General features: G+C 30.5%; 1 protein-coding gene across 2 annotated transcripts in view; it reads left to right on the forward strand.

Moving 5' to 3' along the window:
* Positions 1-316: 316 nt before the first annotated feature.
* The window catches only part of LOC124537474 (sodium channel protein 60E), a 201,646-nt gene continuing 187,909 nt past the window's right edge, over positions 317-14,053 (forward strand). For both annotated transcript variants that reach the window (XM_047114336.1, XM_047114337.1), the window contains exon 1: positions 317-638. The gene's annotated coding sequence lies outside the window, so the exon portion shown is untranslated. The remainder of the gene's footprint in view (positions 639-14,053) is intronic.

Genomic DNA, 14,053 nt, shown 5'->3' on the forward strand with positions numbered 1-14,053 from the left:
AATTTTGTGTTCGAATTCCGTATGAAAAACAGTTTTGTTATTTTTATTTATAAATTCGTATCGTATGAAATAATCGATAGCAACTTTTAAGCTATTTTGTGACCTAGAAAATTATAGGATCGCGTTACAGTACCGACCGCATTGTATTCGATCGAGTTAACTTTTTACTTTCACGAAACGTACGCTGAATCGATAGACGGCCGTCGCGGTTGCAGCTTTACAATTATTGTGCCGCCTGTAGCGCGAATTTAGGGCAATGAGAGGCGGTGGCGGTGGCGGCGAACCCGGGCAGTTCGCCTCGCGCCGCACGCCGGCCGCCCGTGTGTTCGCGCCGTAGCCGCCGTAGCGCCCTACTCCGCGCGCCTCGCGTCTCGCGTCTCGCGCCATCGCGCCGCCTGCCATGCGCGCCTCGCACCCCCTCACCTACTGACACAGCATACCACACTGTTGCGCGGGCTCACCGCCACATCGATTCCACCACATGACTCTAGTGCCGAACCCCGTGAAGTGATAATGAGCGTGCGAAATGAGGACCCCAGTGCTTGTCCTGACCTACTTCAATATTACAGATCGATCTCAACATTTGACGTAATGCCGATACATTAAACCGGTGTTTTTAATGACCGAGCGCAACTAAGGTATGTTGAACTTTCGAAACTTATTTTCTTCTCATTAGCTAAGTAAACAAGTATTGTGAGTGGATTGAGATAATCGCTATGTTATATGAAAATAAAAGTTTTTGATGCTGAGTCGCTAACACCACTTTTTGTCTCAACGAAAGTTGCTAATTTTCTTACATGTTACGTTCTAAGGGTAGTCATTTAATTAAGATCGACTAGTACATTTAATCTGTAGCTATGGGATGCACGAAAAATTTTGTTATGTTTAAGATATCATTTGATAATAATGATCGAAAAAAAATCACCAATAAATATGTATATTGTACACATTATACACAGATTATGTTCAATAAAATATTTAATTACAAAAAAAACTACGCTAAATTGTATTTAATTATAAATCATATTATCTTAGATAAAATGAACTTGAAAGCTTTATATAAAGAATAGAAACTTGTGTCATAGATTAACAAAATCAATCGAAATAATTGCACTTCTATTCATAGCCAGGAAGCGAATGATAGGATTTATATAATTTGTCGTATTCGCAAGCGTGTAATAAACTCGTATATACTAAAATATTTGCTTTGAATATATTCTAGTCGTCGCGCCGCCGGCAACTAAAACCAATACAACTGTGAGATTACAACTGGAAATATTCTATTCCAACGTTTATTAGAAAAGGAAAACGGAACTCGATCTGTGAAAAGTTTCACATTTCTTTAAATAAAATATAGAACAACGATTATTTTATACTAGTAGTCGCCCGCGGCTTCCTTTGCGTTTTAGGGTGTTGGTTGTCATGTGTCTGGCAAAAAGTAGCATATATCCTTTCTTGAAGATCAAGTTTGCTTCATACTAAATTTCATTAAATTTGGTTCAGCGATTAGGTCGTTAAAGAACGACACACAGTCAGTCAGACAGAGTTTTTTTCATATTTATAAATTTAATAATATAAAATCACACAATCAGAAATATGGGAACCATCTGCTTCACAATTCTTTGTAGTGCTTTGTTTCGTTTCCAACAGTACGTGAGCCAGTGTAATCATAATCACAAGAAATATGTTTGTTAAAACAACGATGGTGGTATATCAGTGTCAGTGTGTATGGGCGATGGTGACCACGTACCATCACGTGGCCTGTTTGATTGAATAGGATAAAATGTATCTTTCAATGTGGAGATGATAAAAAATGGTTTTTTATTTTAAGAACATATCAGCAATGTAATTTTTGTTCCAAGTTTCTAATATCTTTGATGCCTATATAATTTTACTAAAATATAATTCAATAATTCTAATATTTTCATTTGCTAAGAACCATTGCGAAAAAAAATGAAACGGGATGAAATAAAATGTTAAACTGTCATGTACTTTAAAAAATATTCGATTTTATTAAGTCAAAAACAACATCATTTAAAAATATTATGTTGTAGTCATTTACATGAATTTACTGAAGAAAATGATTTTTATTTTCATAGCATGAACATTATTTAAAAAAAAATATATTTCATCCTTTAAAATAAAATACAAAGTATGCAAACATTTTATTTCCCGTGCATATTTCCGATTGAATATCATCATAATATATTTTGAAGCACGTCATTCACTTTGAATTTTTAATAATCAAGGAAAATATAAAAAAGAGGTAACATAAATTTGTGATACATATATTTTTTATTCCGATAAATCAAAACTGTTATTAAAAATTATAATATATTATAATTATATATTTAAAAATAATAAGGCTCGTTTACTTCTTGCTTTATTTAATTAAATATATTTCAATGAAAATCAAATTTCACATTTTAATTATTTGAATTATTCTGCTACTAGTTAGTGCTTAAACAAAAATAAATGAACTAATTATTATTATATATTCAGATGTTTAGAAAAAAGCAGTTTATAAAATTCTTAGAATAATTTTTGTTATACGAACATTTAAATAAATATTCGTATTTATTTCTTGGATTTTTTTCTCCTTTTTGTACCTATTCTTAATAAGTAAAAATGAATTAAATTTTAATCTATACGTCTAAACCTAATAATAATATAGGTATTTTTTGCGTTGGATCGAGTAAACAAAAACATCTTCACTTTATATATTAAAATATATCGTTTTATTTTGTCTTCTAAAATATGTGGACGCTTATATTACGACGCACGTTTTGTTTTTTATAAAAATGAAAGCTTGTCAATAAGTTGCAATTAAAATAGTTTGTATCGTAAATTAACTATACAATATACTTGTAACATTATTTTAGTAAGGTAAAAAAAAAGTAAAGTAAAGTAAAGTAACAGCCTGTACATTTCCCACTGCTGAGATAAGGCCTCCTCTTCCATTAAGGAGAGTGTTTAGAACATATTCAACCACGCTGTTCCAATGCGGGTTGGTGGAATTAGTAAGGTATATTTTAATTAAATAAGTAACGATATTATGTACAATATTACAAACATGTACAACTTAATATTTAGCACTTGCAAATATCAGTATTAAACAATATTTGGATTTAATTACTGTGACACTTGTTATTGTTATTCAATTAGTATAAATCCAAACATACAAACATAAGATTGAGCTATATGAGAATTCGTCAACAGTACCTTATCATTTTCAACTAATATGAAAATAAACTACTTCAGGGTATAAAACTTTCGGTAAACTTTATGTAAATTTTGGACGTATTTTATTTATAAGTCAGGTGCGGAAATACAGAAGCGGTTAAACTTTCAAAATTATTCAACGGTAAATTTGAAACTACTCTTTCATTTGGTAATAATGATATTAATGAGTCTTTATCTTGCTGTTTCTTAACAATCTTATATACTTTAATTCGACGTGATTAAGAAAAACACATTGTTTCGTATCACCGGGTAAAATTATCACTACTCTTCTTTGTTTAAACCTACGTGCTATTGTATTTTAAATGAGTGAAAATATTGGGGCTTCAGGAATATAACATTTTAGGTAACCTGTTTGTCAGCCATACATATCTTTGAAATACTAGTGTGCTTATTAATATAATAATAAAATATAATAAAGCCGTAAGTGATCACTTGTAATAAGGTCGCCAGATTCATTTGCTTTCAATAAATAATATTATTATAAATAATATCACATATCCTATAATAAAATATTTGATAAAAAACATAGGGACGTAATGGCATCGCTTTCCCGTCCCGTTTAATATTATTTTTTTGGGATAAAAGGAGAACAAGTAGTTTGAGAAGGTCGCTTCTGTTATAGACATCGCTCAAAAAGATCCTATCATCCTTAAGCTTTGTGATTTTCTACTGGTCATTCACTTTTTTTGAACAACTTTATAAAATGTTATTTGATGGAAACTAAATAAAAGGAACACATAAAAATATGTTCCTTTAAAGTAATGTTATAAAAAATAAATTGTTATTATATTCAATCGTTATTTATACTTGTGTATATTATGTACATTTTTGTTAAATTAATAATAAGCTTAAAGTTATATCTTGCATGTTGTGAGGTTCAACACAGTAGCGTGCTTCTATTAATTATAATATTCAATTATTTTCAACATTAATTCGAATATAAAATTAGAACTCCACTTACTATAAGGTTTAATATTGCAGTAATTTGATTATAAAAAAGAATAAATAAACACAACAATGAAAAATATACGATATAGTTAAAATTTTAATGATACATAATTTCATACTTAGCTTGAATCGTTTGATATTTTTATGATAGCTGCTCGCCGGTAACAGATCAAATCCACCATTGACTTAATATGAAATCACGTTGGGAGGCTCTAAGACGAAGCTAATGAGGCTTCATTTGTCAACAAGCGATAAGCTCGGGAACTGTACGGTAACAAGTGACGCGACATCAACACGCCCCTATTTCGCGTTGTGGAAGAAATGACTTGAATATGAACTAATGGTATTTAACTATTTCTGTTCGTGATCTATTTATATGAGCTTGCGTTATATAAAGAGAGAAATAGCGTCTATCACTTAAATATTAATCGAAGATTCTCATTTTAATAATTTTAATTTTTAGATTATAATATTCGTGTCTGATAAAAATTTGAGACATGAAATCAATGATATTCTAATAAACAGATATGTTATATCCATACAAAACAACAGAAAAAAGTGTGCCGCGCCGGGGACCGTTTATTTTACATTTCGTTACAAGTAAAAAGGATAGCTTGATAAAAACAATAAGTAATAGGGATAACTAGATGTTTTAATTACGCAAAACGTATTACTACGTAATTATGATGTATTATAACGTATTACTACGTAAAACGACTAAAGGAAAACGTCACAATTAAGACGTTTTCTAGTCTTCACTATTTGCGCGTTAATAACATATTTTTCACTAGAACATCATTGCATGAAACCACAAGGCGCTTGTGAAAAAAAAATTCAAATTCTTCTGGAAAAGGGACGGGATAGCCCAGAAGTGAGACTTTTAATGGAGTGACATTACTATATCTATAAAATGAAAATTATATTGAACACGATCTCCATATGAGATATATTTGTCCAAGGTATATTTATAGTACATAAACGAAATTAAATTTACGTTCACGTCCGATCGTGGTTTAATTCCTCATTAGATGTTAATCCGGTAACACGATTTGTGCGCTCCATCATCATAATTATTTTAATTTTAAATCAACTAATTGCTCGAATCACAATTCGATTGTTCGGATTTTAAATCGTGCGCTAATAATAAGGATCGTTTTAAACGAATGTATGAATTTTATAATTTATTCCAATTCGTGTTTATATTCCGGCCTGTAACATAGTTTGTTTTATGTAACCATTGCATCTGTTTAATAAAATATATCATTTTAAATCGTGTGTAACAGTCACACCTTTATCTATATATTTTTTGGGATTTTCTTTGGGTGTCAACTCGTGACCCCGTCAGAATTTTTTATTTTTTTATTATTTTTGACATCCCGACGTTTCGAGCACTTTACAGCGTTTGTGGTCACGGGTAGGCTAAGGTGACATTTGTCTATTTGAAGTTATAACTAGTTTTATTTCAATGTGTAATAATCGCGAAAATTTAAGACAACCCTGTCAGAAGTCAGCTAGGAAACATCGGTTTGAAATAGTTAAAAAATAAAAGATGTCTGACAAAGTAAATTATGTGTGAATAAAATATAAGAGATGTCAATTTAAAAATAGTTTTGTCTGATATTCTCTTTATATGCAAATGGTACTTGAGTAAATTAAAAAAAACATTCAAATATCTTCGTTTAGACGTCTTAGTTCACAACGTCTTCGATAAATGAAATTTTGCTTGAAAAGATACGGTAGATATATTCCGCAATTATAGCAAACTTGCTATCTTTCTTAATTATTTTATGAGGAACGGAGAAATATTAACCATATGATTGTTAATATGTTATACAACAACAACAACAGCCTGTAAATTCCCACTGCTGGGCTAAAGGCCTCCTCTCCCTTTGAGGAGAAGGTTTGGAACATATTCCACCACGCTGTTCCAATGCGGGTTGGTGGAATACACATGTGACAGAATTTCTATGAAATTTTTCACATGCAGGTTTCCTCACGATGTTTTCCTTCACTGCTGAGCACGGGATGAATTATAAAGACAAATTAAGCACATGAATCAGCGGTGCGGTGCGGTGCCTGGGTTTAAATCCGCAATCATCGGTTAAGATGCACGCGTTCTAACCACTGGGCCATCTCGACTCTTATTAATAAATAGAATTCATCGACCTCGTTTGGGATAGAAAAAGCGACTTATTATTAATTCAGTATCAGTTTATTTTTTATATTATTATATTACAATATTGGTATCATTGTAATGCTACTTTAGACATATAAAACATACATACATTTATTGTTTACTATGATTTAATTGATTTGCAATGTATTACTGAATACAATAAATTTAAAACTTAACATATGGCGCTTTAACCTTGCAAATACGTACCAACATGCAAATACAGAAAACAAAACTTAACATAACAGCGTTACAAGTAACGGAGGGGGCGATCTAAAGTTATGGGAAATATTTACTTGCTTTTGAACGAATTTTCTGCGAACTCGCATGTTTAACTTTATTACGGTTGTTTTATTAGTTATTTTAAACAAAGTCAAGGTTGGTTAAATGTATTTGTCTTTATTATTTCAGATAGTAAACAATTTAGGCAAAATACGCGTTTGATTTATGAGTCGTAAGATGTATTTTTACATCTGCGCGAAAGCAATATCGGTTTCATTTATTTCGGTTCGTACAGTCGCCGGTAAAAGTTTATTTGTTTTTTCTTGCAGTATTGTATTTTTGATATTTTGTTTAGATTCTAAATGATAGTAACTATTTTTGAATTCGACTGTACTCAAATATAAGTTGAAAAATTTATATATCTCTTTATTGTAATACGTAAAATTTAAATGTTATAAATTATAAAGTAAGTAATCTTACATTCTTAGTTCGGTTGTAGGTTACAAATATAAATGCGAAGTATGTATTACTATTTTTTTTTGTTTTTAATCCGAATAAAACATTACTTGTTAACCATTTATAATTTTTATTTATAAATCTACATTTGGAAAATTTGGAACATGAGATCACAATGCGATTTGAAGCTTCAAATTCTTCTGAATAAAATTGTAAATGCCATAACCCTGCAGTGAAAAATTCATAGATTCATAGTTTTATTTTTTGCTTTATCTATAAAATAAATTAAATGTTAATATGTTCTCGATATAATGAAAGACGTGGTACTGTTATAATATGTTCTCAATTAATTGTATGTTTAGATATATTTATTTGAATTTGTAACAGGGTAAATTATTATAATGATAGTTCATAAATCATATATATTAAAGTCACAAGCATTTAAATAACAACTTTGTGATTTACACGAGTTAACGCTTTCAACTTATTCAAATAAAGATTAATTGCGGTTATACTGGGATTATTATGAATGTTTTACTAAGAACTTTTAATACGAACAATCGTTTTACATCTGTTAAATTTTTAATATTTTCTTTTGGAGTGTCTATTTGTAATATTAAAATAATTGCTTTTTACTAAACGAATATATAAATCAAACCATATGCACGGTACATGTACATAATATTTATCTGTTTGTCTCTCTGTTTGTTCCGGCTAATATCTGGAACGGCTGGATCAATATTGACGAGACTTTCAATGGCAGATATAAGAAGGAGTAATTTAGGCTACTTTTGTTTTATAATTATACATAATATAATAATAAATACGCTGCAATATCACTATCACTGCCTCGCGTACCCCTTACGTATGGCACCACTCCGCTGCCACGTTGGATACATCCTACCAATGACTTAATATCACACAAGCTGTCTAATACAGATTTAAGAAGTAGCGGGCACAGCTAGTAGAATAAGTCAATGTTTAATGTGTAATAAGGTTAAGTACGGAGAGTAAGCCTTTTCACAGTAGTAGGACATTGAGAAGCTGTTATTTTTAAGAAGAGGAAATGTGATAACTATAAGTTTTATAGTTATCACATTTTTATGACGTAAATATATATTATATGGAAATATTGAATACTATTACTTGGAATCTTTAAAAAAATATATTTATCCTATTATAATTTTGTTTATAATTATATATTTAGGTGTCCGTTACAGTTGATTTCGTTGAATTAAATAAAAATATCCACAACTATTTATCTATTATTTATATAACTATTATATTATATTCATTATAATAACTATTGCATATGAATATTTATATTAAAATACTACATCCCGATATATAGCAAGAATATTTTAAAATTCCTTCTACTAAAAATTATTAAAGAAAAATAACAATTTCATTTAAATGGATTTAGGTAACGATTGTACACGTTCATTGCTTATGATTTATAGTGACCTCGACAAGAAACCTTGTTACCAACCCCATCATACGCATTACAGTTTTAATGTTGGTAATAACCTGTGTCTATAATTCAACATATTATATTTACGACCAAGTAAATTAAATCGAGTATAAATCGATATCTTTCGATACATACCGTGTTATCCTAGAGAGTTTCCAAATTTAAATATTCTATAAAAAAAAGATAATTAAAAAAGGCGGTATATTTAATGCATATAATGTATTTCATATATAGATTATATATAAAAAGGGAAATCGTTTGCTTGTTTCATTGCTTCTCATACGAGTATAATAATGAAAATGAATTCTGTATAATCGACAATGTACTTAATTTTGGAATAAGATAAACTTATGAGTTTCTTACTGATTCTTCTTGAGTCCAGAGGCTTTTTTTAATTTAATTAAATCTAGTAAAATCACGTTTTAAAACTTCTTTTAAGAGTTTACTTTAATGAAGTATACATTGTTCTTTTTTATCATGGTAAATCTTTCCGCCGGCCGTCTCTGCTTGTTGAACATCTCTGAGGGTCTAAGTCTTTTTATTCGTCCTTTCAAACATCTTGTAATGTCTGGAATTAGTGGCATAAACATGACCAGAAATTGCTGCTTAGAAATTATATTCATGTGCTATTTATAGATAATTTAAATGAATTGAACGACATCATCGGTTTATTATCCAGTCTTTTTTTTAATAGATAACAAATTAAGGTCAAACGCTTAACTCAATTCAACTGAATTTCATAAATAAGTTGCTAAATAATTTTCAATATAAATATGAATTAACAATACGTTTAAGGTGTTTTGAAATGATATGCAGTGTAAAATATAAACGTATGAACGCTCCATTACTAACGGGATGAGAGATTATAACTTGAAAATGGAACTAAAAGAAAAGATTTTGAATCTGTGGAGACTGAAATAAAGATATTAAAATTTGTGAATTAATAAAATAGCAATGAGTCAACACGTCGGTTCACTACTGTTTTATCAAGGGTTCATAAAATGTTTAAGGTTTATAAAATATGTAATTGTCGCGCTGGCCGTCTACAATTATGTGTCCAGCTAACGTCGATTTCATTAAAGGTCGAAGTTCAGAACGCTCGGCACTCGGTATTCATCGATTTCTATTTTATACAACGTTTTTTTTAGATACAAGCGGAATACAAAGGGATTGAACTATATCATAAATAAATACACAATACTATTCATAAACAACCCAAAATATTTAATATATATGTAAGTGCTCACAATTACATGCGTACCTAGTATACGAATAGTGTTTTGGGCTGTTTTTACTGTTAGGTTGTGTTTAGCCTATCTACAATTAATTCCTCAATTATTCTACCTCGGAACATTAATACTCTGTAGTTGTTTTATTTCAGTTTAAAGAAAGCCAACTATACCAAGCATTTTTTTTTTTTAATTAAAATTAATCAATAAATATTAGACCAGAAAAAAGACTGGCTTAAATTTACTTACCACTTATAATAATGTAGTCGATTTGATTTTCTTAAAATGAAATAAATAAATCACAACACTCAGGTATTGCTGGCACGTTTTAATTAACTTAAGGAAGTGTGTTATCCTGATTTTCTCGTAACCCATGGGGAGTTAAGAATTAATGCGAATCTCAACCTATATGTACTTCAATGTTTCACAACTTTATTGGTCACGTGTCTCGAAACAGGGGAATTGAAGTTTTTTTTTTAATTTAAATACCTATCAGATTATCTCCGCTTTTACTAAGATACCTATTATTTTATAGTTTTTAAAATATATATATATAAAACCTTATTACTATTTTTTTTATTAAAAGTATGCTCCGGATTGATAATTTATCTTTAATGTTTTGACAATTTTTCGTAAAAGATATTTTCAAATGAAGTATAACACAGATATATCTATGATTATTTATTTTTTAATTAATAATTTTTATAACAAAATTTACCACAAACATTGTACGTACCGTGTAAATAGTTATTAGCCTGGTTGCGCAGTGTTTGAAGTGGGGGTTCATATATTATTAACACCCAAACTTCTTGATTTCTCGCGTAAGGCGCTATTCGTGTAGAATATTTTTCACGTTGTTTAAATATGTACAAATGGTTCGCTCGTCCCTCGTTGGAACTCGGAAGGTCGTATTCGTTTTAGACTTAGGCGGTTTAAGATTTTCTCAGATCTCAGTTCAACCTCCTTTGTTATTTATTTCAAGCAATCCGTTTCATTCGATTGCTCGCTGATAACTGACGCGTTAACGCTGTGATCTACTTCCATTCCCGACAATAGTAATATTATTGATAATTCATAATCACGTTCCATTTTTAAAACTTTGTTCCTTTTTCAAATAATTAAATTAAAACGTCTTTATAAAATATCTAAATAAGAGCCGAGATGGTTCTATGTTTAAAACGCGTGTATCTTAACCGAGGAATGTGGGTTCAAACCCAGGCATTATAATTCATCTTGTGCTCGGTGAAGAAAACCATCGCGAGGAAACCTACATGTGTCTAATTTCATCGAAATTTTGCCACATGTGCATTCCACCAACTCGCATTGGAACAGCGTGGTGGAATATATTCCAAACATTCTCTTTAAAGGGAGAATACCTCCTGTATTAGCCCAGCAGAGGGAAATTTACAGGCATTTAATATTTTTAATGTAATGTATAAAATATTGTGAAACATTTATAATCAGTGATACATGGCCGCTTTTAGTTTGTCACACTAAGTAATGAAATTACAAGATTTAAGCTAACATTTTTGAGGTATGATTTATTGAAGCGTTATTTGCGTGTTTAATGGACGAAAACGACAAATTGTGTTTTAGAATTTCATTATACAATTTTGGCACGCATCTCTGCTATTTCGTTGTTTATCAAAGTCGAGGAAAAAAAGTAAAGAATAGCTATAAATGAACCAGGAAATGTAAGACTGTGATAATATTTATGTTGTTTTTGTCACGATGTTTTTTCATCGGCGTCAAGTGAAAGGTCGAATGTCGGGTAGACCGTTTATTCGGAAATATCCCTAATACATATGAGACTCACAGGCAAAAATTATGTTATAATATTCTTTTTGTTTCTTTTTCCAAATATATATTTCAGATAATTTCTGAAATATTGATGTATATTTTATTGATTTTACGAATGGTGCTATTCTTTTTATTTCTCATTTCGTTGCATATCAAATTGTTTATATAATTAGTATAAGTAAAGAATCTCATAGTAAGGCATACGAGCATGTCCTCCTTCTCCAATTTGAATAGGCTAATATAATTAGCAGTAAATAATATAATAATATAATTTGCAATTTGTTTAGATACTCTAACATCCTTGGTTCAAATCTTTGGTCGCATTTTTACAAAGTTATTGACTTTTTCCTGTTGAAACGAAAACAGTGAAGTTATGCTCTCGTGCCAGAAAAGCATTTAAAACCGTTAGTTTTGCACCTGATCCCTCGTTTCGACCATGTCTGAATGCCATCCTATCATTTAGGATCATTCGGGATTTTGAGAAGTAAAGAGAATCCATCTTTACCCTTTTTCACTATGCGTATTAGACTATTCATTAAAATTTTCGTCTTATTCAACATGAGAGTATAAAACATAAACATAAAGTACTTATTACCGACTTCCCTGCATGTAAGAAAAGAGGTATCATATCTTAGGGTATGTTATTCTGTGTACCGCTAACAAAGCTTTTTTTTTCAACATTACATACATTACTCTGATCCTAATGTAATTAGCTAAAGCACTTGTGTTACGGAAAATCGAAAGACAACCAAACGATGGTATCACAAACACCCAGACCCAAGACAACATAGAAAAAAAAATACAGACGAATTGATAACCTCTTCCTTTTTGAAGTCGGTTGAAAGCTAATGAATTTTCTACATCGAATCGGCCGGGAATCGAACCCGGGACTTCGGAGTGGCGTATCCATGAAAACCGTTGGACTCACTATTCGACCACGGAGGTCATCAAATAATAAAAATATAATTATCATACTTGTATAAAAAGTAAAAGGCATATATATAAGTGTACAACAAAAACGGAATTTATGTCTTCAAAGCTAGGTACTTAATTATACCTTTGAGTGTATTCATTTAAATATAAAGCTTTACTGTCTAAGCTTATTAAATCCCTTCGAATGAGGGTCGCCAGTAATTGGAAGATGTTGATAATTAAACGAGATAAATTCGATCGAAGATCTCACGTAAACGTTTAAATAGCTCGGAATGTCATTAGTTTATATTACGAAATATATTTAAGACTGAAATATTTATTACTAGAGAAGTTTCAAATAAAAAATGTGTTTCTTCAAAAATAAAAATAAAATAATAAATGTTGACACTTTTAAATGAAGTGAAAATTCTTTGTTAAGATTAAATACATTTTCTGAGTCCGTAAACATGATTATTATAAGATAACAAACAGCTAAAAAACAATTATTTACTCTTTCCAAGGCGTACGTAAATAATAATATTGGTCCATTATATGAATTTCACGTAGACATTGTTGTTTGCGGTTTCATTACTCTGTTTTCAAGGCTATGCAAATTGCTTATACATTAACAATTTCCTTAAATTATAATATTAGTCAATTCCAAAATAATCTATTTTACTATTGTCAATGTGAAAGTATCTCTGTCTGTCTGTATGTCGCTCGTTCACGACGAAACCGCTTAATTAAATTTGATGAAATTTGTTTCATCTCATACTCGGTGAAGGAAAACATCGTGAGGAAACCTGCATGTGATAAATTTCATAGAAATTCTGCCACATGTGTATTTCACCGTATTGGAATAGCGTGGTGGAATATGTTCCAAACCTTCTCCTCTAAGGGAGAAGTGGCCTTTAGCTCAGCAGTGGGAATTTACAGGCTGTTGTTGTTGGTATGAAGCAAACTTAAACTCTAAGAAAGGACATAGGCTACTTTTTTGCCTGACAAATGACAACCAACACCCTATATCGCGAGCAAAATTACGGGCGCTTACTAGTAAATGATAAAGGTACTTTTTGTTATAAATATAACACGAGTGTAAAACGAAGTGCAGTTAATTTTTATTGGTAGACAAAATTGTCTCGTAGTAAAGTAGGAACTTTTCAGAGTAAGACACAAGCGTCCAACTTTATAATTGATTTAAGGATATTCCAATAAACAACAATTCTAACTAGCTCCTTTATTCTTTCATTGTTGTTACTCAGCCGTGGTCTTTTCGTTTCGACTTCAACGCTAGCTTCTTGTTTATACGAAACGTTCTCTATAAGTTTTATTTACGGGACAATCATCCTAATGTTTTTCCTATAACAAATATAGCGAGGAGATGCGTAATAAATATTTCTCCTCATCCCTATTTTTAGGGTTATGTATCTTTTTATGTAAACGGTAACTTCTGTAGATTGGAGATTCGCTTATTGCTATTCTATACATTCTATACGAATTTAGCTTACTACGTATAATGTTATTCTATCTATACATATGTATGATAAGACTACTGGATTTTTTTTCGTATCAACCAAAAATAGCTGAATATTTTTATAT

Source organism: Vanessa cardui, chromosome 18 (assembly GCF_905220365.1).
Source record: "Vanessa cardui chromosome 18, ilVanCard2.1, whole genome shotgun sequence".
Classification (NCBI taxonomy): domain Eukaryota; kingdom Metazoa; phylum Arthropoda; class Insecta; order Lepidoptera; family Nymphalidae; genus Vanessa; species Vanessa cardui.